The sequence below is a fragment of the Equus quagga genome, chromosome 19 (assembly GCF_021613505.1).
Source record: "Equus quagga isolate Etosha38 chromosome 19, UCLA_HA_Equagga_1.0, whole genome shotgun sequence".
Lineage (NCBI taxonomy): Eukaryota > Metazoa > Chordata > Mammalia > Perissodactyla > Equidae > Equus > Equus quagga.
Window position 1 is genome coordinate 2,509,649 of NC_060285.1, and position 26,428 is coordinate 2,536,076.

The window sequence follows — 26,428 nt, forward strand, 5'->3', positions numbered from 1 at the left end:
CCAAGCCCCCGCCATGGCTGTGACTCGTGCCAGTTCTCCCATCTCCTTGTGCCTCCTGCCTCTTGCTCCTCCCCCTCCCACCCATCCTCCCTGAGCCGTGGCACAGCCGGAGGGCTTTTCAGGAAAGGAAGGTACCTGGGCCGACGCTGTCTGCTTGTCTTTCCTGGTCACCTGTGTCCTAGAAGGGGCCAAGTCCTCCTTCACTGGGTCCCAGGCTCTCTCCTTGGAGACTTTTTGCTGGTGGCAAGTTCCTCCTCCAGCCTGTTTCCTTCCCTGAGCCACTGAAACAAAGCACTAGCGTGTGGGTCACTGGCCAGGTCAGGGAGCATCCGCAGACGAGCCAGCAGCAGAAGCTGCAGGGCCAGGCTCCAGGCCAGGGTGGGGAGAAGAGAGACAGGAGCACAGCCCAGAGGCTCCTGGTGCCAAGGGGCTCCCTTGGCCTCGTGGCCTTCCGTGAACCAGTGTCACCCTCCTGCACTGACTTCCCACTACTTTCCCGAATAAGCTGCGCCATCTCCAAGGCAGAAGCTGATCAATGGGGCGGTTTCCCCGTGTGCTTCCTTCTGCTTCGGTGGGGCAGCCATCAGCCACCACATCTTGGCTGGACGGAGGTGAGTGCCAGGTGGACCAGGGGTGCTCCACCGGCCACAGCACACTGCGGAGGGGGGGCCTGAGCCGGGACCAGAGGAGGAGGAGTTGCCGCTCCGTGGCCGGCTGGACTCCTCAGAGCCCATTCAGGGAAAAGCGCTACTGTTCCAGGCCAAGGATTCGTTTTTTGCTTTTTTAATTTAAGTCTGAAGGAGTGAGAGTTTGATATACGTATTTTTTTTGCGCTTACTTTTTATTTAATTTCTTCTCTCGGGATCATAAAGTGAAAGTATTTAAATTCATGTTTCAGGAGATAAAAGAAGCCTAACATCTTTCATCCACTTTATGATTTTTTTACTAATTTCTTCCCCTAACATTTTGTACTGGCATCCTGAAGGGTGCAATTTCGTGAGTCAGGAGAATAAATAACAGATAAAAATAAATGTAGTTCTCAGCAAAGGTGTAAGCTTCCCTTGGGGGTGAAAAAAATAATTGCACGGAACAGGCAACAGGGCCTCAGGAGTGGGGTCTGGGGCACGGACAACGCGTGGAGTCTGCCTGCCCCAGCGAGACTGTCTCCACAGGCAGCTGCCCCCAGTGAGGACACGCTCCGCCTGGAAGAAGCAACCGTCCTCAGAGGCAGGAGGTGTCGGGGAACCAGCTCATGTTTTGCAGGCTGAGAGTCTTGCTTTGGAAGTCCCATCAGGCACTGAGGGGCTGCGGGACTGTGGCTGACGAGGATGGAGCTGAGGGGGAAGACTTGCTGATGGGAATGCGTTCAGTGCTTACGGGGTGCTGTGCGATGCTGTGAGCATCTTATGCACGTTACCTAAGTCCATCTTCCTGAGATTTGGTTTATTTGTCGGCTGAGTAGAAACTGTCACTGGGGAGATTAAAGGACGCGCACATGCAGGACTCCTGTGTTTAGTGGATGTGCGAGAAACTTCGGGGACAGTTACCGCAGCTGCTCCACCAGCACCCCCCGAAGAAGGCCTGCCCATCTCTGCCGAAAGCCCGCTCCCAAGTGGTGAGCTGGGATGGACCAGAATGTCAGAGTTTCTTGTTTATGGAAAAGAAAAGATCCCAGGGGAGGATGGGACCTGCTCGGAACGGCCATGGGAACCCCAGAAATGCATGTTCCTCTTCCTGCCTCACCCAAGTCAGGACTCAGAGTCACACTTAGATCAGCCTCAGCTGGCCTTCCAGACCCTTCCCTACGGCAGAGCTCATCCAGACATGCGTGCACTAAGGACCAAGAAATGATTCACAGGACAACGGTCGCAGGTTCTGTATCCATGAAGCAGCGGCTGAGCCGGACCGTGTCCTTCCCACCCTCCTGGCCTCTAACTCTGTCCTCGGGACAGAGCCCGAGAACTGTGAGTTTGGAGCAGAATCCTTAAATCTCTTTACTTTTAGTGTATTTAAGGTGAAACAGCCACACGTGGCTCCCGGCTCCTGACCTAGATTGCAAGGTCCTGGAATCTCGTGGAAAGTGCCACTGGAGAGTCAAAGCTGGTCCTCTGGCCTCAGGATCGGATCCCTGCCCCCAGGGCCTCCTGCCTGGAACACTGGACCAGCCCGGGGGGCTCCGGACACCCCGCAGGATGTGGAAGGCGGGTCGGGACCCAGAACCCCAAGCCTTTGGAGAAGGGGCAGGAGGGAGGGAGGAGGGGTTCTCTCTAGGCTGATCGAGGGGACCGTGTGGGCGCCAGGGGTGAGGGCAGACTCTGCGGAGGCTCATGGTCCCCATGGGCTCCTCGTCAGGGACAACCCACGCCTGACAGCGCCATGGTGCCTTTCTGAGTGCACGCTGAAAATAGAAATAACCTAATAAGGTAAAAGCCAACTTTGTGTTCTCCTGACTGCCTGGAGATCACTTACAGGAGTAAAGTGCCTTTTAGTGACTTTGTCAGTGGGAGAATCTGCCCCACGAGGAGCACAAGCCAGCTGCCCCAGGGACCCTGGCTGCCCCAGCCTACCTCCTCCCAAGGCTGGCAGAGGCTCTGGGGGGAGCTAGGGAGCAGCTCCTGCAGGGGAGGATGTGTGCTGGGGGGACCTCCTCGGCCTCAGTGGAAACGGGTCCCAGCTCTCAGCCCCTGGCTAGGTCATCCACAATAGAGGGACAGGAGCTGTGCAGAGGAATGCACACAGGGAGCCACGTCCACCCTTTGTGTCAGGACTTCTTAACTGGCCCCTCTGTGGGCTGGATCTGTGATGCTGAAATTGTACGAAAGAGTGTGTGCACAGTCACCCTTGTAAAACCACAGCCTGCCAGGCTCCACGTGGCTGTGGCCCCAGGAGGATGGAGGACTGCTGTGTGCCTCCTGTGCCTGCGGATTCCCTCCTCTCTGTACCCCAGTGCCCCTGCGAATGGAGACAGAGCTGCAACCATGACCTGCGCCTGGAATGAGAAGGCACAGTGCCCTGGGATCCAAAGAAGGGCCTGTCCTTACCAAGAGGCAGGGAGGTTCTCTGGAAACCTGAAGCCGAACTGAGATCAGAGGGGCGAGGAGCCCCAGATGCAAGGAGAGGGTACAAAAGCAGTGCTCCCGGCTCAGCCTCTCCACCTGGGGACTTGGGTGTGCATCTCACAGCTGCTCTTACCCTGGGGGGCCTCTTCCATCTGGTGGATGGAGCCCCTACTGTGGGCCAGCTCTGTGCACACAAGAACAGGTTGGTCCCTGCCCTCTGGCACCGCATCTAAGGGTCTGATGATGACCACACGGTCAAGGGAGGCTCAGAGGCCCCAGAGACCTGGCGGGAGCGCCTTCCCTGCCCCTCCTCTGGGCATGTGTCCTGGACCCGTCACAGAAGCCCTGACCCGAAGCCCACCCTGACTTTCAGGCTGCATCACCTTTTCTAGTTGTGAGGATGCTGTGCGTTCATTTCGACGTGGAGACAATAACTTCTATTGCCAGAATTCTTGCCTGTTTATTTTTGGTTCTGCTCTTTAGTTGAAACAAGACAATAAACATACATTGCCAGGTACCATGGGCTCCTTCCACGTACTGTGTCCCCTTCCACGTACCGCGTCCCCTTCCACAAAGAGAAGGGCTTCAAGCTAGCTGTGACAGAGGAGCAGGCACTGGAAGGCGGGACCGGCTCCCTGTGGATGTGGGTTTCCCACTGTGTCGTGTGCAGGTCTCTGAACTGAGGGGACACACGGCGAGGCGCAGCCCCTCGGTGGGCGGGGATTGGGAGAAGTGACTACCAACATCCCCTTCCTTGGCCACCGCCTGTGCCAGCGAGGGGGAGGCACAGAGCCGGGACTCGGCGACTCCTCGGGTTCTTCCTGGCACGCGTGGAATGAGCCCATCCATCTCCTTCGTTTGGAACCTCTGACCACGTGCAGCTAGTCAGCGCCCACGGCCTCTGGTGGGAACGCGCTTTCCCCTCAGCCGTCCTCGAACATCATCCAAGCTCAGACTCCCGGCACCACATCGTTGGCAGGTGCCCCGTTTCCAGGTGAGCGTGCGGCAGAGGCAACTGTGCTCTCAGGCACGGCGGGCCTCTGCCAGCATCAGCCACAACCATCCCAGAGAGCTCCAGCCCCCCCGGGAGAGCGACTTTGCGGGGCCCGGGAGGGAGATGTCCAGGGTGGGAAGGCCCTTCTCTGGGCGGCCTGAGGCTCGAGAGGCACAGGCACTGCCAAGGGAAGCCACGTGGACTCCGATGGGGACTCCTCATTCCAGGCCCTGCCAGCAGCAGCCAGGACCCTGTCCTGGTGGACACACATCCGGTCTGAAAACAAATCAACTTGGACATGCCAGAGTGTCAGGTCAGTTGGAAAGATGCTCTGTCAGAAGTCCAGGCCGTTGGCTTTTCAGATGGAATCTACTGTCCACAGGGAGGAAGGCTGCCCTCAACCAGATGCTCACTGCAGGGCAGCCGGGGAGCAGCCCGTCAGTGGTGTGCAGACCTGAGACATGCTGTTCCCCACCCACTTGGCCTCCCTCGGAAGCCAGCCAAGCCAGAGCAGGCAGAAGGTGCCATGCTCCCGGCACCAGCAGGCCTGTTGAGTCTCTGTGGCGCATGAACGCACCAGCCAGGTGGCCTGACCTTCCCAAGGTCGCACAGCTGCTGAGCAGCAGATCTGGGGTCAGACCCACAACCTCAGTGCCACCCGAGTACACACGCACACACTTGCCTCTGGCCCTGGAGGAGCGATGGTCTCCATGGCACATGGCTGACACAGCCCAGGGATGCCCCAGGGACCCTGTCAGCCCTCGCTCTCTTTCTCCTGGTCCCTGGATGGACCTCCCCTAACATGCAATCAGGATATAATGTTCACACCTGTGCGAAAGTGTGTAAGATGTATTTTGAGGGGATCGTGGACACACCAGGTGAAGCTCGGCTTCAGTCTGATGTCCTCTGTGCTCTGGGCACTTGGCGTCACAGCTTTCCTGGCCTTAACTCACCATGACAGCACCTGGAGCACAAGCCAGCTCCTGGGGAGGTCTCACAGGCCAGGACTGCTCTCCTTTCACCCCATCCCCACTCTGCCTGGACTCCTGGGCCACCTGGACCAGAGGCAGCTGGTGGTGAAGACGGCAACCCGCACAGAATCCACTCCCCTGGCAGCCCAGAAACCGAGATGCGAATTCTAGCCAGCCCCAGGTCAGACCTTCAGCTTTCTCTCCCTGGGCCAACGCCTGGCCCTGGTCTCCATGGTCCACACCTTGTGGTTCTCTGAACCAATGGCTTTCCTGAATGCTACAGGGCAGGACTTTCTTTCCTGGCCATCTCTGGGAGGTCCCCCAGCCTTGGGCTTCATCACTGTGAAAGGGGAGTCTCCACATGTGGAAATGGCTGGAGTATGCTCCTATGAGGCTGGTCATCAAAAAGCCATCCCACCACGCAAGGGCACCAGCTGAAGGGTCATCTCCTGCATCCACCAGTGACTCCTACCCAAGGACGACCAGGACGGAGTGCTGCTGCAGCCTGCTTCCTCTCTGGCGACTCTGGGTGGCTCAGTTCATCTCTCTGAGCTGAGTGCCGCCTTGTAATTTTAACCCAGACGCCAGTGTGCTGTGCCATCATTCTGCACCTCCCTCTGTCACTTAGAGTTGACTGGAGAGCTTTTCCTTTTCAGTAAATCCAGTGGGTTTTTTGTTGTGAAATTAATGACGCCCTAGCATTTCGTTGCAGGACTGTGTTTTAGTTTATTTAACCAGACCCCCTTTCACAGACACTTACTTTTTTTGCTACCACGAACTGTGTTGCAATGAATGTCACTGACCGTATATTATCTGGCACACGTGTAAGAATGTTCTGGGATAAATTCCTAGAAGCAGATTTGCTGAGTCGGAGGGTAGATCCCCCAGTGATTTGAGGTATTGCCAAACTGGGGAAGTGGTTGTAAACTCTGACGCTCTCCTCGAGATTTATAAGCCCGGCTGCTCACCAGCCTTCTGCCTGCTCACTGAGATACTGGTGCTGGTTTTTGGTTTGGGTTTTTGTTTGTCAGTTTTCCGACCTGATTAGTTCCAAACAGTATCTTATCGTAATTTTGATTTTTCTAGTCTTTGTTAGTGGATCGAGAATTTCTCCATTTGTCTAGGTGACATTGGTATTTCTTTTTTCGGTGAAATCTTCATGTCTTTGAACTATCTTTCTATTTTGAGTTGTTAGTATTTTTCATAAGGATGTGATAACTATCTTTCACTTTTAAGACAAGCATCTATAAGTAGGTGTACATATAAATCTACGTATCGACACATCATATGTACACACATTTTCTAGTTTTGTTTTTGTCTACTGGCTTTCTCTATGTTATGCTTTTTCCCATGCTGTTTAAAATATTTAGAGTGTTAGAATTCATCATTATTTTCTTTTAGTTTTTGGTTTTCGTGTTAGGCTCTTAGAAAAGCCTGCCTTACGCTAAAATTATTTCAAAACATTTCTTGTGCTTTCCTTAAATACTAGTATTAGGCCAGATTACTTACAACTTGATACCGAGATGCCTGGGGGAGGGATATATTGAAGGTGTTGGATGACTCACTGTCAGAGGGCAGCGAGGGAGGACTGAGCGAGCGGGGAGAGGCCGGGCAGAGACGTGGTTTCGAGGGTCTAATCTCTGCGCCATCCCACAGGGAGCTCCAGACTGTAAGGAGCACACATTCTGTTGGCCCTGGGGCAAAGAGGATGCGCTGCCCACCCCCCAAACGTCCTGGCTACAGGTTGCCCCCAGGCACCCCTGGATCCCCACAGGCAAGGGGACCCTCCAGGGAAGAGCCGGTGAGAGCCCCAACATCAGTGCCTGTGGCCACCAGGCAGGAGTGCGCCCACCGGGTAAGGGGTCTGGGAGGAGCGCCCACAGCATCGGCTACAGTACTTTCGGGATTTCCCTTTGCTTTCTGTCTTTCTTTTTCTATTTATTTTTCTTACCTTTAATCAATCCACTGAGAATTTATTTGATCTGAGTCATAAGGTAAAAATCCCATATTATTATTTTTTTATGAATAGCCGTACTGTTGTCTCAATGTGTTTATTGAATTCTCCGTCTTTTTTCCCCACTGCTTGGAAATGATGCTTTTATTGCATATTAATTTCCTGCATGCACTTGGGTCCATTTCCATATCATGCATTTTATTTGATGGCTGATCCTATTTATATTCCAAAATCACATTGTCTTAATTAGTGTAGCTTTATGTTATAACACACAGCAAGTGGTGTAAATTCTGACTCCATACACTTTTTTTTTTTAACATATCTCTCTTGGATAGTCTTGCTAGTTTATATGGACAGTTCAAGTTGAGATTATATATATATACACAGACACACACAAACACACACACACAGGAGATGTGAGTAACTATGCCAGTATAATTAAGATCGAGTACTGGGGTAAGAGCACTTTAAACTCATTCATACATCATATACCACTAACGGAAGTGTTGATACCTGGATGTGTCCAGGCTGCCTCTCAAGGCCATTATACGACCTCCCATTTGTTCAAAGATTTTTTTGGGTGAATCCCTTAATACTATTTAATACTTTTTTTTTTTGCATAATATTGTACATTTCCATTTTGGTTTATTTTTACACACTTTTATAATTTTATGCTCCTAATACAAATAGAATATTTACTTTTATCTGTCTATACTTTATAAATACAAATTTTTGACATGTCAAATGGCATATAACACAGACACATACGAGAGAGCAGAAAATCGTGAGCAGAATTATAGAAATGAGAGAATAGATATAAAATTATGGAAATGTAAAAACAGGAAATGGGCTGGCAGAAATTTCAGTGTAAACTCTGACAGGAAAAGAGATTACCAGAATTAGTGGAGGGGAAAATAAATTCAAGATCAGAGAAAGTCAACCCGGGCGCGTTGGGCAGTCACATCTGGACACAGGGTGAATGTGAGTGGACGGTTTCTGGTGATCGTTTCCTAGGGCATTCTTTGTGTGCAGCTTCTATCAAGAGGCTGTGTGCAGTCCTCCCTGGGGGACTCTGGGTGGCCCCTTGGAACAATAGTCTGGTTTACAAGTGAACATGTGACCAGCCCCTGGGGCAAGGACTTTAACTTCTCCTGGACTTCATCTTTAAGAAGATGGAACAATATGGAAGTGAGTTCCACGCTTTACCTACTCACATTGGAAAATGAAGGGTGGCAACAGAATACTCCCCAAAGAAATATTTTTTTAATTGAGAATAGTACAATCTACTTAAAAGATGTAGTGAAGAGTAAAGTCGTGTGGAAGATAAAGACAGAAGCTTTTTGAAAGGCACATTTTTACGTACACACTGATAAGGGAGATCGCTTTCTATTTCTATTTTTCTTCTATGCTCTCGAACTGTTCAAATAGCACGAGAAGCGCAGTCAGAGGCAGAGGGACAGTGTGCCGCAAAGAAGGTTTTGGGGCCCGTTAAGATTGCAGGGAACGCAAGAACCAAGCTTTGGAAGGTGGCTGGCAGTTTATCAGAGCGCAGGGAGAAACAGGAGCAGCAAGGAGTCATGATCTTGGAAAAAAAAATTTCTGGAAGAGAAATGCTGAGACATTGCTCAAGATTCAGGAACATCTTACAGAAAAAGGGGAGGATAAAGCAAATCAACGGGAAAGCACACAAGAGCAAAAGCTTTGTGTCCCTAAGTCCCTGCCACGGGCCTGTGTCGGGTGTGATGGTGGTTTGTTTGATGTTGGGAGAAATCCAAATATGAGTAATATGAACATGATTTAACAAGTAACATCAGAGGATAAAGTGAAACGGTGTCGGAAAGGATTCTGTAAACCATAAAGTACTCGGGACATGTTAGAAAACACGTTTGAGGTTAGGTAGCCAGTTGCATGGAAGGTCTGAAGACGGTTCCTTTAAAGACCACCATTAATTTTGTAGTGATTTCAGGTCAAACCGCGTCTTTATACAGTGAAGAACATGAGAGCCAGCCAGCTAGTTCACAAAAGAAGAATAAGGTTTTCATAGCAACAAAATAATTTTCTGGACCATGAAATATATGTTTTCCTATATGGATGTTTTGAAAATTCAATTTTCCCTTTTTGCTTTTGTTTTTGTACATAGCAGAACTGAGTATTTTAAACTTAATTTAATTTTTATAAGGAACTCCATATATCTAGTTAATAAAATGGATTTATAAGATTTATGACCAGAATAGCAAGCCTGCTGCGTCCCTCGGCTCTTTCTTTCTGCTGGGTTCTCCCCAGAGACAGTTACTTTCACCTCTTTAGCTGTTTCTTCTTTTACTTGTCTCCACGTTTCTAAAGTATACAATTATCCTGCTCTATCTTAGTTTTTGAATTTAGACACTTTTCTGCGGTGTGCTCGTAAACTCAGGGTACCACCAGCAGGAGGATGAGGACTCAGCCATCTCACCCCTCCCCCTCAGCCCACTGTTTGCCCAGCATCCTTGGTGCAGCCACGATGTTGGTCAAACCAGCATTGAGTGTTTGCTTTACAATGATCATGTAAATATTTTAGTTTGCCATGATTACTTTCCCTTTCCGCAACAATCTCTATTCTCCTTGGAGTCAGTAATGTCTCGTGTTGTTAAGTGTGACCAAGAAACCCTTACCAGATCTCCTCAGGGAACTTAAAACCCGTGCCCAGGATGTCACGGGCAGATGCACCTGTTCCTCTGTCAGTTTCATTTTGGGCCCCTCACGTGTCTCCCAGGCCCCAGGTCAGCCCCACAACATCCTCTGAGACTTCCCGAACTTTCTCTGATGTCTGATCCTCCACTTCCTGGATCACAGGTCTCCTCTGTTCTTTGAGGTCGTCCTGAGAAATTGTGCAATCGTTCATTCATCCAACCGATACTTATTAAAGGTGTATTATGAAACAACCAGCATTCCAGGAGCTGAGGATGTATATTAAAAATGATACATTGCAGGGCTGACCCCGTGGCCGAGTGGTTAGGTTCACGCACTCAGCTGCAGGCGGCCTGGTGTTTTGTTGGTTCGAATCCTGGGCGCGGACATGGCACTGCTCATCAAACCACGCTGAGGCAGCGTCCCACATGCCACAACTAGAAGGACCCACAACGAAGAATATACAACCATGTACTGGGGGGCTTTGGGGAGAAAAAGGAAAAAATAAAATCTTTAAAAAAAAAATGATACATTGCACACTTTTATAATCAAACCAGCACCTGTGCACTCACCTCCCTCCTTGGGAGACAGAACGTGAAAGAGCGTTACTGTTTTCCTGGTGCTTCTTCCGCATCCCAGCTGCATCTCACCGAGGGGCCGGAGAATCTGACTTTGCTCTTCCTATTCTCTCGATTTCCTTTGTCATTTTACCAAACCATTATATGTCCCTAAGGGACGGATTACTCAGTTTTTCTTGCTTGTGTGCATTGTACAAAAGGCACTGGTGTTTCTGCGATCTCCTGCGATTTGTTTCCGTCCCTCGGCTGTGAAGGTGTACGATTCCTCCATAAAGATGGACGTAACTGCATGCTACTCAGTGTCCTTGTTGATATTACAGAATCTTTTTATCACAAAGTGTTCATTCATTCTCCTAGTAACATTTGGGTTGTTTCCAAGTTTTATGCTGTTACAAGTAACGCTGCTGTGAATATTCTGTAGTTTCCGGCTGCATTCATGTGAATGTCTGATTTCTGGTTATTTGAATTTTTGTTCTGGGTTATCTAACTAGAAGTGGTTTTGTTGGGTGGTAGGTTATGAACGTGTTTGGTGTTTTACAAGATAAAGCCTAATTATTTCTCACTACCAAAGTGTTTGGAACAAGGAGTATTTAAGCCATCCTGTTGTTTCTCACAATTGCCTATAAATGTCAAATTTTTAAAAACTATATCCATCTTTTTGGCTTGAAATATGCATTTTATTTTTAATTCTAGTTTCCCTGATCATTAATCAGGTGCATTGTTGATTCATGTGTTAATTGTCCTTTCACTTTCCTCTTCTATGAAATGCTTATTTGTATATTTTACTGATTGGGATTATTTTTAACCTATTGATTGATGAAAAGTTTTTTGTTTCATACTTTGAATTTCAGTTCTTTATCAGTCACGTGAATTGCAAATACATTTTGTAGGTAGAATTTGCCCTTCCTTTATGGTGATTTTTGGTGAAAAGAAGTTCTTTTCTTTTATGCTTTGCATTGATATTTATTGCATTTTTTGATTGAGACAACTGACATATAACATTGTATTAATTTTAGGTGTATGTTTGTGCTATTGCTCATTTAAAAAACCTTTCCTAGGCACTCTCTGATATTATCTTCTTGATGTCTAAACTTTGTCACTTACATTTCGGTGCCTGAACCGCCTGTGTACCTGGCTCGTGGTAGAGATCAGCTTATTTTGTTTTTCCCTAGAATTACTGGCTCCTTTAATGTTGATCTATGATGTTTTTAATAATGTTGACATAACAATTCTGAATTTTTTCTTTAAATATGTTTTCACAGACATTGTTTGGATCCCTTTGTTGAAGGGACCACTTACCTGTGTTTTGGAATTTGTTTTTCTGCCGTCTGCAGCTCTGTTGCCCCATTTCTGAACTCCGTTGTTTTCACTTCATTTTGCCTCCTCTCTCTTATTTATTTAACGAATGCTTATTGAATTTTACTCTCTGCCAAGTACTGTTCTGTCACAACTCTGACAATATCCCTGCTTTTATGGTGATTAATTTTAATGAGGAAGGCAGACAATGAGCAACAAATGCATTATATAAACTCAGGTCGATTAATTCCATGAAGACAAATGAAAGCAAGCACACGCATAGAGAGTGACAGATCTCTTTAGAAGGGATGGTCAGGTAAAGCTTCTCTGAGATGTGAAATGTAGGCAAGACCCGAGGAACTGAGAGACACTTGGATATCCGGAGTAACAAATGCCAGGCTCAGAGGAGAGCAGGTGCCAGGTCCTGGGGCAGGAATGAGTGGGCAGGTAGGGGCCCAGCCAGGTGGCCTGAGCGGCTAGAATGGAGTGGCAGAGAGGGTGGCTGTGAGGCCAAGGCTGCTGTGAAGTGACAATGCTGGCATTAGAGGATTTATTTCATGGAAAGCCAGAATGCAGATATTTTAAGTGTTCAACATTCATTTAAAAAATTGAAATGAAATAATATACTTGAAATATCCAAAATGATAAAACATATTAAAAAACGTCAACTTAAATGTAAAATTTTAAAAGTATAGAAGTTAAGCACACATTGCTGTTCTATAAATTATTAGGAGAAAAATCAATAAGACTGAAGTATTTGAAATAAAATAAACACTACATATGATAAAATTAATCACAAAAATGAAAATTTATCTATTTAAAATTCAATAGTAAAAAACAACATCTGTCATTAATTTCATGGTTGAATCTTGAGTTCATTATTTTTTTTGATGCAAATATTTCCATCTGTTGAAACCTCTTTCTGACTCAGGGTAAGAGTTAGAAGATAATTTTGTTCTGTGTTGCTGAGGAAGATTCGCCCTGAGAAGTGAGGAGACAGTTTTAAGTGAACTCTGGGTGGTTTTTGTTGGTGGGGCGGCTCCTCCATCCTCAAATACCCCATTCTTCATTTGAAAGCTTTGAGACTATTTTGATGAGCTATTATTTTCGAGGACTAGTGTCCTTTTTATTGATGACATGGTATTTGTCGTTTGTCTTTATCTTCCTTGTTCCTGTCCTTTGCAGATGGAGATTCTCCACTGTCACCCACATCTATTCAGTTCCGTCTCGTTCATGATCCATTTCTTTAGAAAGCCATTGAACTTGGGTGAGAGCCTTTATTCAGACGGAAGCTTTGCGATGCTGCTTGCGACAGACACAGGCTCACCAGCACAGCCTTGGAGACTCTGCCTCTGTTCCACCTATTTGCCAACACTCGACCGTTAAATCATCCACGTGGATCTCAAGATGCAATCCTTCAATTTAAATGGTATTTTTGTTGTTGTTATGATTGAAACATAGGTATCACAGCCCAGCCACGATTGTTTTTGGGTTTTGTTGTATCTGAAACAAGAAATAAGGTAATAAGATGGGGTGGGGTGTTTGGATAATGTTGAATATTTGAGAAAAAGTAAATTATGGAAGAGTTGACTATAGGAGACTGGGAGAGTGAACTGGTTGGGTAATGCGGTTGGATTTCCCGGGATGAGGAGGCCTGGGGAGGGTGAGTGTCAGCCTGAGGTCGTGGACCTGAATTGGAGCAGGAACCTTCAGCACAGGCCTTAGTTTCTCTGCAGCCCGTTCCTCTGCTCAGGGATCTGGAGGAGGCGGGGAGTTGGGTTCAGAAGAGGTCACGTAACAGGAGAGAGGAGCGAGGGAAAGAGGGGCTTATTCTATTCACGGAAGGGCTTCCAGTGTCAGAGCAGAGATGTAAGCCCAGCCCAGGAGGGAGGACAGGACGGGAGGGGTTAAGAAACGAGAATGTTTTCCTTTACGCGGGTTCCACGGCTCCTCGTTTTTGCCACGTTCTCACTCTCCTCAGCTTCTCTTCGGAGCTCTGCTGGCCCATGCTTCTTCGCCATCTCTTGTCACAACGTCTCTGGCCACAAAAACTCTTTTTTTTTTTTTTTTTATGCACTCTGGTGTTTTTAGAGGCATCACTTCATTTTGTTCATTGTTGTTTTTCTTCTATTGATGGTGATGAGGTTGGTTAAAAGTCTTAGCAATTTTCATTGTTTCTAACTTCGTTTAAAAGCACATCAGGGTGTATGGTATCATCGCGGCCGAAATGCTTCGCTTGTTGTATTTCTGATGTTCACCAACTTTCTCACGTGACTGTGAATCATACATTTTGACCGCGGTGGGAGATTTCCCTGTGCTCTCTCCTAGCGATGCTCCCTGATCCATATCTGGTTTTGCTGTCATTCTCAGAGACTGCATGGACAGCCTTCTGCGTGTGTCTCCTAGGGTAGACGGGCCAGAGTTTCACTCCGTAAACACCCAGACATAGAATTGGAGGATCAGACAATATTTGGATCTTCGATCTCAAAATATAATGCCAAACTATTTTCACAAGAGATTGCAACATGTTTCCCTCCCACCAGCAACATATAAGAAACCCTGCGCATCGGCATCTTCCAATTACGTTATTTCAGACTGCAAAAAATTTTGTAAATCGACTGAGTGGAGACCATCCCCTCATGGTCCTCGATTGTTTTTCCCTATTTACGAATGATGGGAACATCCTTATCTGTTTATCAGCTCTCTATGCTTCTTTGGTATAAAGCATCTCTTCATGAATCTTGGCCACTTTTACATCCAGCGGCTGGGCTTTTGCTGTTGAAATAGAGGACTTCTTCCTACGTTCTTGATATGAGTGGGTTGCTTCTGTGTTTTCCAAATTTCCTCTCCTACCTTGTAACATATTTGCTTACTTTCCTTAAGGTTTATTTTGACAAACAAAAGTTTTTAATCTAAATATACTTGAATGTATCCATTTTTGATGTTTAGTTGATGCATTGTGTGTGTCTTGTTCAATAAATCATCCCCTGTTCCAATGTCTAAAAGGCATTCATTCATATTTTCCACAAGAAGTTTTAAAGTTTGGTTTCTGACGCCATTAAATAAGACATCTGGAGTGGATTTTTGGATATGGCATGAGGTAAGATTCCATCTTGATTTCCACCCTGCTTCTCAAACAGTCCCCTCTTCTCCCTCAGGTCTGTCGTACACCAAAGCTTCGTTCACGCCATGGGTTTCACTCTGGGCTCTCTATTTTGTGCCCCTACAGCCCCCTTTACTACCATATCAGGACTTATTATAAAACTATAGTAAAAGGGAAAATGTGTCTGCATCTGCCTTCCCAGCACGCCTCCTTCCGGCCATCCTGGACATCCTTGGACCTTGACTTTTTCATACACATTTTAGAATCATCTTGCCAAGTTCTACGAGCATCCTTTTCAGGAATTTTGGGAAAGTGACTTGAATCCATACATCATGTCAGGAAGGACTCACATCTTCATACTCCTAAATTTTCTTATCCGTAAACATGGTGTGTCTTTTAAAATACACTTTTTATATAGAGTAGTTTTAAATTCACAGAAGAATTGTGAAGATGGTGCAGTTGCCATATACCCATGCCCAGTTTCCCCTGCTATTACCGTCTTGCGTTAGCGTGGTACGTTTGTTACAATTAATACACCGTATTGATACTTTATCAACCAAAGCCCACAGATTCAGATTTCCTTGGTTTTTATCTAACGTCTCTTGCCAAACTCTCCTATTACTTCTAAAGATCCTTTTATAGATTAAATAGATTTCTATGTCAACAATTATTTGCTCTGACAATAATGATCGCTTCAGTATCTCTTTTCTTTTCTTTTTTTTTAAAGATTGGCACCTGGGCTAACAACTGTTGCCAATCATTTTTTTTCCTGCTTTATCTCCCCAACCCCCCCTGTACACGGCTGTATATCTTAGTTGCATGTCCTTCCAGTTGTGGGATGTGGGACGCCGCCTCAACGTGGCCTGACGAGTAGTGCCAGGATCGGAACCCTGGGCTGCAGCAGCAGAGCGCGCGAACTTAACCACTCGGCCACAGAGCCGGCCCCTCAGTATCTCTTTTCTGATCCTCTGTCTCTGTTCTTCTTGCTGTTCGTTGATTTTTGTGCTGACTAGGACTTTCAGTACAGTGGTAATAGAGGTGTTCATAGCCAGCTTCTATGTCTCATTCTTAATTTTAAAGGGACTGTTTCTAAGGTGACTTTCTTTATGATAATTTTACTTTTTAGTCGTTTCTTGTTCTTTTGTTTGTTTATTTTTCAGATAAGGATGTCTAGTTTATTTTCTTAATTTATAAAAGAGCTTTTTTTTTTTTGAGAAAGACTAGCCCTGAGCTAAGATCTGCCACCAATTCTCCTCTTTTTTTGCTGAGGAAGACTAACCGTCAGCTAACATCTGTGCCCATCTTCCTCTAGTTTATATGTGGGATGCTTGTCACAGCATGACTTGCCAATCGGTGCATAGATCCACACCTGGGATCCAAACCAGTGAACTCCAGGCTGCCAAAGTGGAACGTGCGAATTTAACAACTGCACCACTGGGTCAGCCCCTAAAAGAGCTTTTTTAATCATAAATGAGGGATGTTAAGTCAAGTTCTCCCTGAGCACAGCATACTACGGAAAGGGCATATAACATAAATGCATTACTCAATGAATTTTCACAAAATGAGCACATGCATGTAACCAGCACCAAGACCAAGAAACAGAATGTGGCTGAATCCCACAGCCTGCCGCCCTCCCCCTGCCAGTTACTACCCCATCCTCTCAAGTCAAGGGAAGCCACTCTCTTGACTTCTAACCCCATCGATTTGCCTGTTTTTGTCCTTTGTATAAATGGAATCATGCTGCGCCGTCCTCTTTTGTGCTTTACTGTTTTCACTCAATAAAAGGAGCACCCATGTTTCTCTACGTTCTTATAGGTTAGTGTCTCCCGCTGAATCTCATGGTGTGACCGTCCTAAGGTTAGTGTCTGTCTTCCATTATTGATGGACATTTGGGAAATTTCTAGTTGAAGCCTCTAATGAATAGCGCTGTTATAACTTTTTATATATATTTTTTGAAGAAGCTGTGTATGCATTCTGTTAGGTATGAACCTAGGAATGGAATTGCTGTGTGTACAATACAGCTTTGTGAGCTGTAGAGAATGCTTCTGAGTGACTTCTCAAAGTGGTTGTACCAATTATCCTCTCGCCAGCCGTGTGTGAGTTTCATTGGCTCCACATCTTTTGTCCAGACCTGCTATTGTCTGCCGTTTGCATTTTAGACATTCTTGTGGCTACATACTGGCATTGAATGATGGCTTTAACTTGCATTTTCCTGATGACTAAAGAAGTGCAGTGGATTTTCACGTACTTTGTTGACCATTTGGATGTTTATTTTTATGAAGTGTCTCTTCAAGTCTTTGGCGGGGTCTGCTTTGGAGTTGCCCGCCCTTATATTGTTAATTTGTACCTTTTTTTTATTGTGTTCTGAATAGAAGCCCGTTTGTTGTATGTGTTACATGGATTATGTGTATCACTAGAATTTTCTCCCATTGTGTTTCCTGACTTTTGCCTATTATTCTGAGGGACAGATGCTCCAAATTTTGATGTGGTCAAACAAAGCCATTCCTTTTCCTTTATGCTCAGCAATTTTTATATCAAGTTTCAGATCTTCACCTGCTCCGAGACCACACAGAAGCCCTCCTATGGTTTCATCCAAAACTCTCACTGTTTTACTTTTAGACTGAATGATAAAAATCATCTGTAATTGACGTTTGCATATGGTGGGAGGCAACACCACGAGATTCTCACTTCCTTACGGATATCGAGGTGGCCAAGCCTTACTTGTTGAAAAGGCCTTCCTTTTCTCCACACTGCATGTGATTTTGTCATAAGTCAGGGGGTCAAACATGTGGATCTGTCTCTGGACTCTATTTGGTTCTGTGGGTCTGTGTATCTCTTTTTGCACTGATACCTCACTGTCCCAGCTAATGCAGTCCTTTAACAGGACTTCATGTGGGATTGCAAGTGGTCCTCATTTGTCCCTTTCCTTCCAGATGCCACAATTACTCTTTGATTTTGCATTTCCAAATAAATTTCAGACTCAACTCGTCAATTTCTGCAAACAAAAAAATTCTCCTAGAATTTTCATTGAGATTGCATTAAATCTATTGATGGATTTAGGAAAAATTGTCATATTTACACTATTGAGTCCTTCCAATTAATAGGCATGGGATTTCTCTCTGCTTATGTAGGCCTTTAACTTTTCTCAAAAAAATTATAGGTTTTAGGATGCAACAGTGCTTCTCTAACTATCCATGAAGGACTAGTTTTTTGTTTTGTTTTTTAATTTCTAATGCAATATGTTTGTAAAATAAAGTAACAATATCCTAGCAATATCAAACTTGCCATAAAGGTTTCTATACCCCTATTCTTACATTTTTATCTCCTCATAGATTGGTAACAAACGTTTCACTGCCTGTGCTTTCTGTAGCACTGATGTAAAAGTTTTGTCCATCTTTGGTTAAATTCATTTCCAGGTACTTGATTTAGCTTGGTCCTGTTGTAAAAAATATCCTTTTAAAATTTTTGTTTTATACTTCCTTGTTCCTGATAAAAAATATATTGGATTATATTTATTTATTCTTATCCACCATCCTTGTAAAATTTACTTCTTAATTCTAATAGTTTGGATTCTTTCCTAAACACACAGTCATGTCATCTGAAATAACAGTTCTATTTCCTCCTTTTCAAATCATGTGGATTTTATTTCCTTTTTCTTGCCATATTGCTCTGGCAATGGCCACAATTACAACGTTGAATAGACGCTATGATAGCAGGGAATTTGTCCCAATCTCAACTCCAATTTCAGTGGGAAAGCTTGAGTATAGTTTTTACTCTAAGTTATTTCTGTGGCTTCTCTTCATTTGATAAAAGAAGTTTCTGTGTCACTATATCCTAGCTTGCTAAGAGTTTTCTTTTTTTTTCTTTCTTTTTTCTTTTTTTTTCTAGGAAGATTAGCCCTGAGCTAACTACTGCCAATCCTCCTCTTTTTGCTGAGGAAGACTGGCCTTGAGCTAACATCCATGCCCATCTTCCACTACTTTAAACATGGGACGCTTACCACAGCATGGCGTGCCAAGCGGTGCCACATCCGCATCCAGGATCTGAACCGGCGAACCCCGGGCCACCGAGGAGTGGAACATGCAAACTTAACTGCTGTGCCACCGGACTAGCCCATCTTTTTTTTCTTTAACATGAATGGATGTCGAAGCTTTCCTTACATCTGTTAAGATAACCATATGAGTTTTCTTGGTGAAATAAAGTTTCCCAAAAGTATACTCATAGTAAATGCATTCCCAATAACACATTTTTTCATCAAAGTTTATTTTATCATATATTAATCTTGTCATACCAAATTTATCAGGTTAATATCTGCCAGATAATTTTTCCTTTCTTTCTTCTCAGTGTTTTCATGTTCTCATATTTTGGGTCTGTTAATATTAATAGCATATATATGGATTTTTGGTCTTAAGGCAATTTATAGTTTCATAATTGGTGAGATGAGTTTACTTACATTTATTATGCTTCTTGGCATATTCGATCATTTCCAGTGATCATAATTAATTAAAATCCGTCCACTATTTATATATTTTTTTTCTTTCTTCCTCTTTTAAAACTTATTATGTTTACTATTTCCTAATGAGACACTGAGGGGTTTTTTTCCCTCCCAACACCAAATACATGGTGTCTTTCCCAACACCACTTCTTCAGCTCTCTGACACCAGCTGGCTGTCCTACAATTTAATTCAATTCTGATACTAACTGCCCAGAGTCAGCGCAGACCCCACAGCTTAAGGGTTCAGTTCCACAAGACTGCCCCAACTTCAGAGGTCAGTTGAGAATGGGGTGCCAGGTGACTCATATTTCTGTCCAGTCGATTTACATTTGGATCCAGTCGATTTACATTTGGAGGTTCCCACAACGGTCTCAAGTTCAACAAATTGCTAGAACCGCTCAGAGAACTCAGGAAAACATTTTGCTTATTTTTACCAGTTTCTTAGAAAGCTTCAACTCAGGAACAGCCAAATGGAAGAGATGTCTAAGGTGAGGTATGGGCGGCGGGCTGGCGGGCTGCGCGGAGCAGGCATGCCCTCTCTGGGAGTGCCACTCTCCCAACACCTGCACATGTTCACCAACCCACAAGGTGAACTCTGTCATTTGGGGGTTTTTGTGGAGATTTCATTACGTGGACAAGATGAACTCGGTGGCCACTGGTGACTGAACTTCATCTCCAACTCTCTCCCCTCCCTGGAGGCTGGGGTTGAGGCTGACATTTCCAACCCTCTAACCATACCTTGATCTTTCTAGGGCTGGTCCCCATCCTGAAGCTGTCTAGGGGCCCCTCCCCTTACCAGTCCTCTCATTAGCACAGCAAAGACACTCTTATCACCCTAGAGATTCCAAGGGTTTTAGGAGCCACATGCCAGGAGCCCAGGACAAAGACCAAGCATTTATTTATTATCATATCACAGACATAAACATAAACAGACTCTTAAGTTCGCTGTTGAGACTTTGCCAGTCCCCCTCATGTTGATCTCATTGATAGCTTTAATTTTGAATTATTTTAGATTTATTTTCTCTTTTTACTTGGTCTTAGTTCTTTCTTATTTTTTTAGGGGACATCAAAATTTCCCAAGATACTTGACTATCTTTATTTCAAATATCTCTTTCAATATTTCCTTCTTTTACTTAAACACTACATCCAAAACTATTTTTATTGTGGTTCTTTGTGTGGTGAAGCTTTTGAGACCCTATATTCCCAAGAATATTTTATCCTGCCCTCATATTCGAATGACAATCTATTTGGAGAAAATTTTTCTATTTTTCATATTTGAAGTTCTTTCCTTTAATGCTTGGAAGACACTACCCCATCATCATCTTATATATTCACATATTATAGTAAAATTAATCTATAAAAAGGACAACAAGGAACTTTTAAAAGCTTAAAAAGGTAAAGAACAGATTACCTATAAAGAAACAAGAGTAAGTGAATAGATTTTTCATCTATAACACCAAATGTAGGAAATGTGCTTACTAGATGAACTTTAATTTTTGACCACTTCTCATATTTTTTTCTCTGATGTCATCTGTAATCCATTATATTGTTGTTTTTTCTTTTTTTCCTCTGAAATAGTGGGCTCCTCAAATGCCCTGTTATTTCAGCTCATTTGTCCCCGTGGAAAGGCTGGGACCCATCCACGTTAGCTCAGGAAGCCCAGAGGGTGGGGTAGTGGGTGAGCTGCAGGGTAGGGCACCCCAGACGTGTCGACCTGTCAGTTAAGAATGCCCGGTTGGGTGCCTCAGGGAGGAGCGGCCGGGCCATGGGAGGACACATGTCACATGAGGACTCTCCGCTCCCTCAAAATTAGCTGGCCTCTGCTTAGTTTCCTCAGCTTGTCACAGGAACAAGCTCTGTGCTTCCATGATCTCCTCCCAGGCACCTGGGCCTGCACTTCCAGGTGAAGCAAGAATGGGCGCCATCACTGTCTGTCCCAAGCTGTGCTGGGGGAGCAGGCGCAGGTTCCACTGGCTCGGTTCCAGGCCACCTCTCCCCCAGCCACTCCTGGTCATGCCACTGGTCACCCCGGGGGCCTCTCACAGTTTCTCTATTCCTGGTGTTCCTCCTTTGTGTCTGCCTGGGAGTGATCCTGCTAGCAGAACCAGTGGTAGGGCTGGCTGGACTCGTGTTGGCTGTTGCTGCAACTTGGGGGTCCTGACTCAGAGCCGGTCACTCTCCCCACCTGCCACTTTGGAACAGCATGTTCCTTTGTGGTCACCTGAATTCTTCGGTCACAGGTGTCCTCTCGTGGATGCCCCACCCTCCTCTGACTTCCACTGCATTCCGACATCCTGTCTCCATTTTGATTTGGGGCTATGCATGTTTCCCCATTTGGGCTTTTGGTTTCTTTCTCTTCATTATTTTGGAAAAAGATTGCTATGAAAATTAGTATAAAATATGCTCTTTTAAAACCATAAGTGAAAAGTCATCTCTGAATTGAGAACAAAAGCCTAGTCTAGTCTCCTACCCACAGAGGTAGGTAGGAGGGGTGCATGGAATTGAACAGGGCGCACAAAGGTGGGCACCAGCTCTACACTGAGCCCGGCAGGCGTCAGGCAGGTGGGCAGGTGGGCAGGTGGCCAGGGCCCAGCACCAGCTCCTCCCCTAAGTGGCTGCATGGTTCTGGATAAATTCTCAGTGCCCGGGACATCGGTGTCTTTACATAGAAAGTGGAAACTTTTAAATTTTGCCTTTTGTAATGTTAAATCTATTAATGCCCACCAGATACACAAACACCAGGGCAGGTGGGAAGAAGCCTTTGGTTTCTGGAACATCTGTCCGGGGCATCTTTAAATTCCAGTAATCAGAATTGAAGCGAGTCAGGCAGAAGATGCTAGAATGCGCCCTGCTAACTGCCTAAGAGCACAGACCCAGAAATCGACAGCCCAGGTCAAGTCTCTGCATCTACTCTGAGGACCAGGGGTGAATTCTCAACCCCTCCAGCCTCACTCTCCTCCTCTGTGAAGAGGGTGGCCATCCCCACCTCAAGGGGCCGCGCGGGGACAACCGGGAAGATGCATGTCACGGCCGTGCACATCCTAAGCACTCGATAATTGCCTTGAATCATCATGTAAGTTTCACTGTCGGGTTTTATGTCCCTTTGGAGGCCAGTTAGGAAACCGTGTCACTTCACAACTATAAAATTTTACAATGTGCCAACTGTACAAATATTGATTCTCTGTAATAAAGGGCCAGGCCTCCCGAGCGCTGTGTAAACAGGGGAGTCGGTTGGTCTCCCCTACTCCATGCTCTGGACCCTCCGGCTGCAGAGTGGCTTCCTGGAGGCACTGTGTTCAGTCACAAGCAGACAACAGTTCACACAGGCGCCACCCCCGGAGGGTCTGCCATGGGGACAGAGCCACGTCGGCAAATTTGATAAATTGCAGAACTGCCAGATGAAGTCACTAAGGCCAAGATACTTGGAGCCTAGAAATGCCCAGAAATATCTAGAATTTGTGGCAGAAAAGAAGATGTCAGACAAGAGATAGAATTCATTCGTTCACTCATTCATTCGCAAAGTTGAGTGGCTTCTGTGTGCCAGGCTCTGTTCTAGACCCTGGGAATAAAGCGTCGAACCATGCAGATCGAGTCCCTGCCTTCCTGGGGCTGAGTTCTGGCATTGTCACCTTTTATTCGTACATGTATTCATTTCAAAAATATTTGCTGAGCTCCTCCTGTGTGTCAGGCCGTGCTGGGGCACAGTGGGGAAGAGAATGAATCCCAGTTGTCATAAAATGTGCATTTGATTTGGGGGAGTCAACACACAACAAAAAAATAAAGAGACCTATAGTCTGACAGAGGGTGACATGTGCTCTAAAGAAAAAGCCCAGGACAGGGTGTGGGTGTTCCAGGGCGGGTGTGCTGCGGGCAGCAGGAGGGCCTGCCCCTCTGGGGTGAGTGAGTGGGAACAAGTGTGGGAGGTGTGATCAGGTTCAGTCAATGAACTTTCACTGAGCACCTGCTGTGGGTAAGGGCCTTTGACAGTGACTTGGGGAGCTCAGAGTCTAGTGCATTGAAAGGCAAGTTCAAAAAGGCACCCACAAACTGATGCCGTGTGTCACTACTACCGGTTGCCTCTGAAATTATCTGGTTCTATTTTCTAGGCACTTTGACGTGTCTTAGAAACATTGTTTCAATTAATCTCCCCCCCAATTTTAAAGCAGTTATTAAACACAGGCCCACTTTACAGATGAGTCCACTGAGGCTCAGAGGGGCTCAGTGGCCCACGATGGAGCTGGGATTCAGACACATAAGTATGGGTGCAGGCTGGGAAGCTAGATGCGCCCCTGGGTCTGAAACATCCCCCCGCCAGGTTCCAGCCAGGCGACCCTGGACCTACGGGACCTCACTGAGCCTCATTGAGTCTACCTGTAGGTGGGGATGGTGATGACCCAATGGGCTGGTTGATGGTCAGATGAGTTGGTGTGTGCTGAGTGTGTAGGATCATGCTTTCCACATGGAAGGCGTTTGCACCTGGTTTCTGAGATGGGGACGTCTCTGAGGCAGAGGAGTTAATTTTGGAATCATTTTCAGTTCCCCGCCCAGGCAGGTGTGGATTTGTGGGTGCTTCTCTCCAGGAGGAGCAAAGGCTCAGGCATGAAGGCACTGTCTGAGTTCAGGGAGCTGTAGAACCTCCCAGGTGGCTGGAGCACCCCATCTTCACTCCAGGATTAGATCGAGAGGGAAGACTCACAGGGCCATTGCTCCCAAGGGCACCACAAGCCAGCCCTTCCCAGGTGTGATATGAACCAAAGCAACTCATGCAGCTGTAGTACGAACAGCTCTCATGTGGTTTTAATTTGTTTTCGTGAACATTAGACAAAGCATAAGCAACCCCTCCAATCTGTGTTCATCCCTTAGGACAAGGCTAAGTTATAAAATATGACTTGATTTAAAATCGATTTCAAGAAAGTCATTAGCTACATGATAGACATGGATGTGGCAGAAATTATGGTGTTGGTCCAGGAATGCCTGGGAACAGTAACCACTTGTGCAAACCACAGGGCACCTCTGAGGGATTTGGGAACAAGAAGGTATGGGGAGCAAGGGAAAGGATTGACAACCCCAGGGCTCTGGCTTGGAGGCAGAGGGATGTTGCTTCCCAGGGTGTCCTCTCTTGGATCGTGGGGAAGTGTCGAGGAAAGGATGGTGAGTTCAGCTTGGGACAAGGTGTCTCTGGTGCACCCAGGTGGAAACACCCCGAAGGTGGTATATATACAGCCCTGGAGTGACGGTGGGAGGGCTGGATGTTTAGTGGGGGGTCATCAGTCATCAGCGGGAATTAAAACCAGGGAAGGGGTCCTCCAAAGAAAAAAAAGAAGCTTGAGGATCCAGCTTGGCACTGTGGGCATTTAAGAGGCAGCTGGAGGAGCAGCCACAGAGGAGGCTGGACAGACTGATGTCACGGAAGCCCAGAGAGGCAGCCACACGAAGCGCCCTGCCTTGAGGGCACAGTGTAAGCAGAGAGGCGGGCACTGGACGGCGCACAGTGGGCTGAACGGGACTGGGAGGGCAGGAGTAGAACCTCAAGCAGAGCCTGTGTTTTCTAGAAATTTCACTGTGAATGGAAATAGGAGATGGGCCAGTGTACTGACTGGGACAAGGGATACATTTGATCTGTTTCTTTTTGCTTGGTTTTGTTTTTCAATGGCGTCTTGGACATGGTCATAATCAGAGGAAAAGCTAGCAGAAAGAAGAGGCCGGAGGCTGGCCTTAGATTGGGGTGTGGGGAGATGGGCCCTGAACCTCGGAGCGGGCTGGACTTCCAGGGAGAGGTGGTGCTGACTTCCCAGGAAGGGGGTGCAAAGTGAAGGAGACGCTTGCTTTCTGCTGTTGCTTCATGGTCCTTTTATGTGTCTGGCCAGGAGTCCAAGGCATTTTGAATAAATTCAGGCATCTCCTGTGTGTTTATCCCCATGCTGAAGTTGACACAAAGGCTGCCCCCACCTACAGAGTTCACCCCTAAGCAGAAGCCGGACTGTCATTCTCCTGAACCCCAGTGACAAATGAGGTGCTAATAAGCACCCTGGGCCCAGAGGAGCCCTGTCCCCTGGGCCTGCCCCCCAGGAGCTGCCTCCACCTTGTAGTTCCAGCTCCTCGCACCTCATGTCTCTCCTGTCCATGGGGGGAGCGTTCAGGGAGTGAGTTCCGCTCCGTGTAAGTGGAAGGGTGATGCGTGCTTGTTTTCAGGGACTGGAGCCGTTCTGGACACCACCCCAGCACGCCCCCATCTCTGTGCCCACCAGGAGGAAGATCGTGTGGGAACAGGGCCTTGTCATCTGTGTTGGCTTTGTGTGTTCGTTTGCTTGTTTCTTTTCTTTCAATGCCGTGTCATCAATACCCATGAGGGTGCTGGCTGAATAATGAAAATATCATTCCTAATTTGATAAATAGAAGGCCTTCACACAACTGTAGATGTTTCCGTCAGGACAAGCCATATCTGAGTGTGGGCCGCAGATGCTCACTGAGCGCCTTCAGTCCAGGCACTCACCCTGGGCGCGACCTGGTGCCCCAAGACCCCTGCTGCCCCGAGGGGCCGTGAGGCTGGGAGCAGAGGGCAGGTTCTCAGGGGCGGTCACGCGGTTGGGTGTGAGCATGTCTTTCACTACGAGAGTCACCCCTCCAGCACACCAAGTAATACAAGTGTCCCGCCTCCCTCCTGCGTGCTCGGCAGTGTGGGAGCTGGGAGAGAACGTGCAAACACAGAGTAGAGGCAGAGTCTCTTCTAACTTAACCCGGAGACAAGAACAGCACACGGGACGTGGTGACAGGATGCACTGAAACTGAGCGGAACATGAAGTGCATGGCATCATCATCAGTATAAACCCAGCATTGTCCATGAGGCCACCAACCACGAGCAGTGACCCCCAGCTCTCTGCACTGCCCCCAGGGCCACCCGTGGGATGCACAGTAAGCATTGTGGAGCTGACTCTTGAGTCAAAGTCAAGGACCAGAACTTCCGGAGCATCCCGAGGTCCAGGTGGTGGTGAAAGGCACGGAGCGTGCCGGGGCTTAGGGGAGGGCTCACGTTCTCAAAAAGTCAACGACATTTTAAGGCAGACCCTGGGCTTGTTTCTGTTTGTCTAAGTCAAAATATCACAGACTTCTTATGATGCTTCCATTGTGAAATTGGAGAGCTAGTTTTGAAGAAGTTAATGTGACCTATTAGAGAAGTTGCATGCATGTGCACTTGTAAGAAAGACACTGAGCCATTAGGATCATGTGTCTGAAGGACCAAAGTATGTATGCGTACGTGGATGCACACGCATATGTGCACTCACATATAATTAGTGTATAGTATTAAGAACG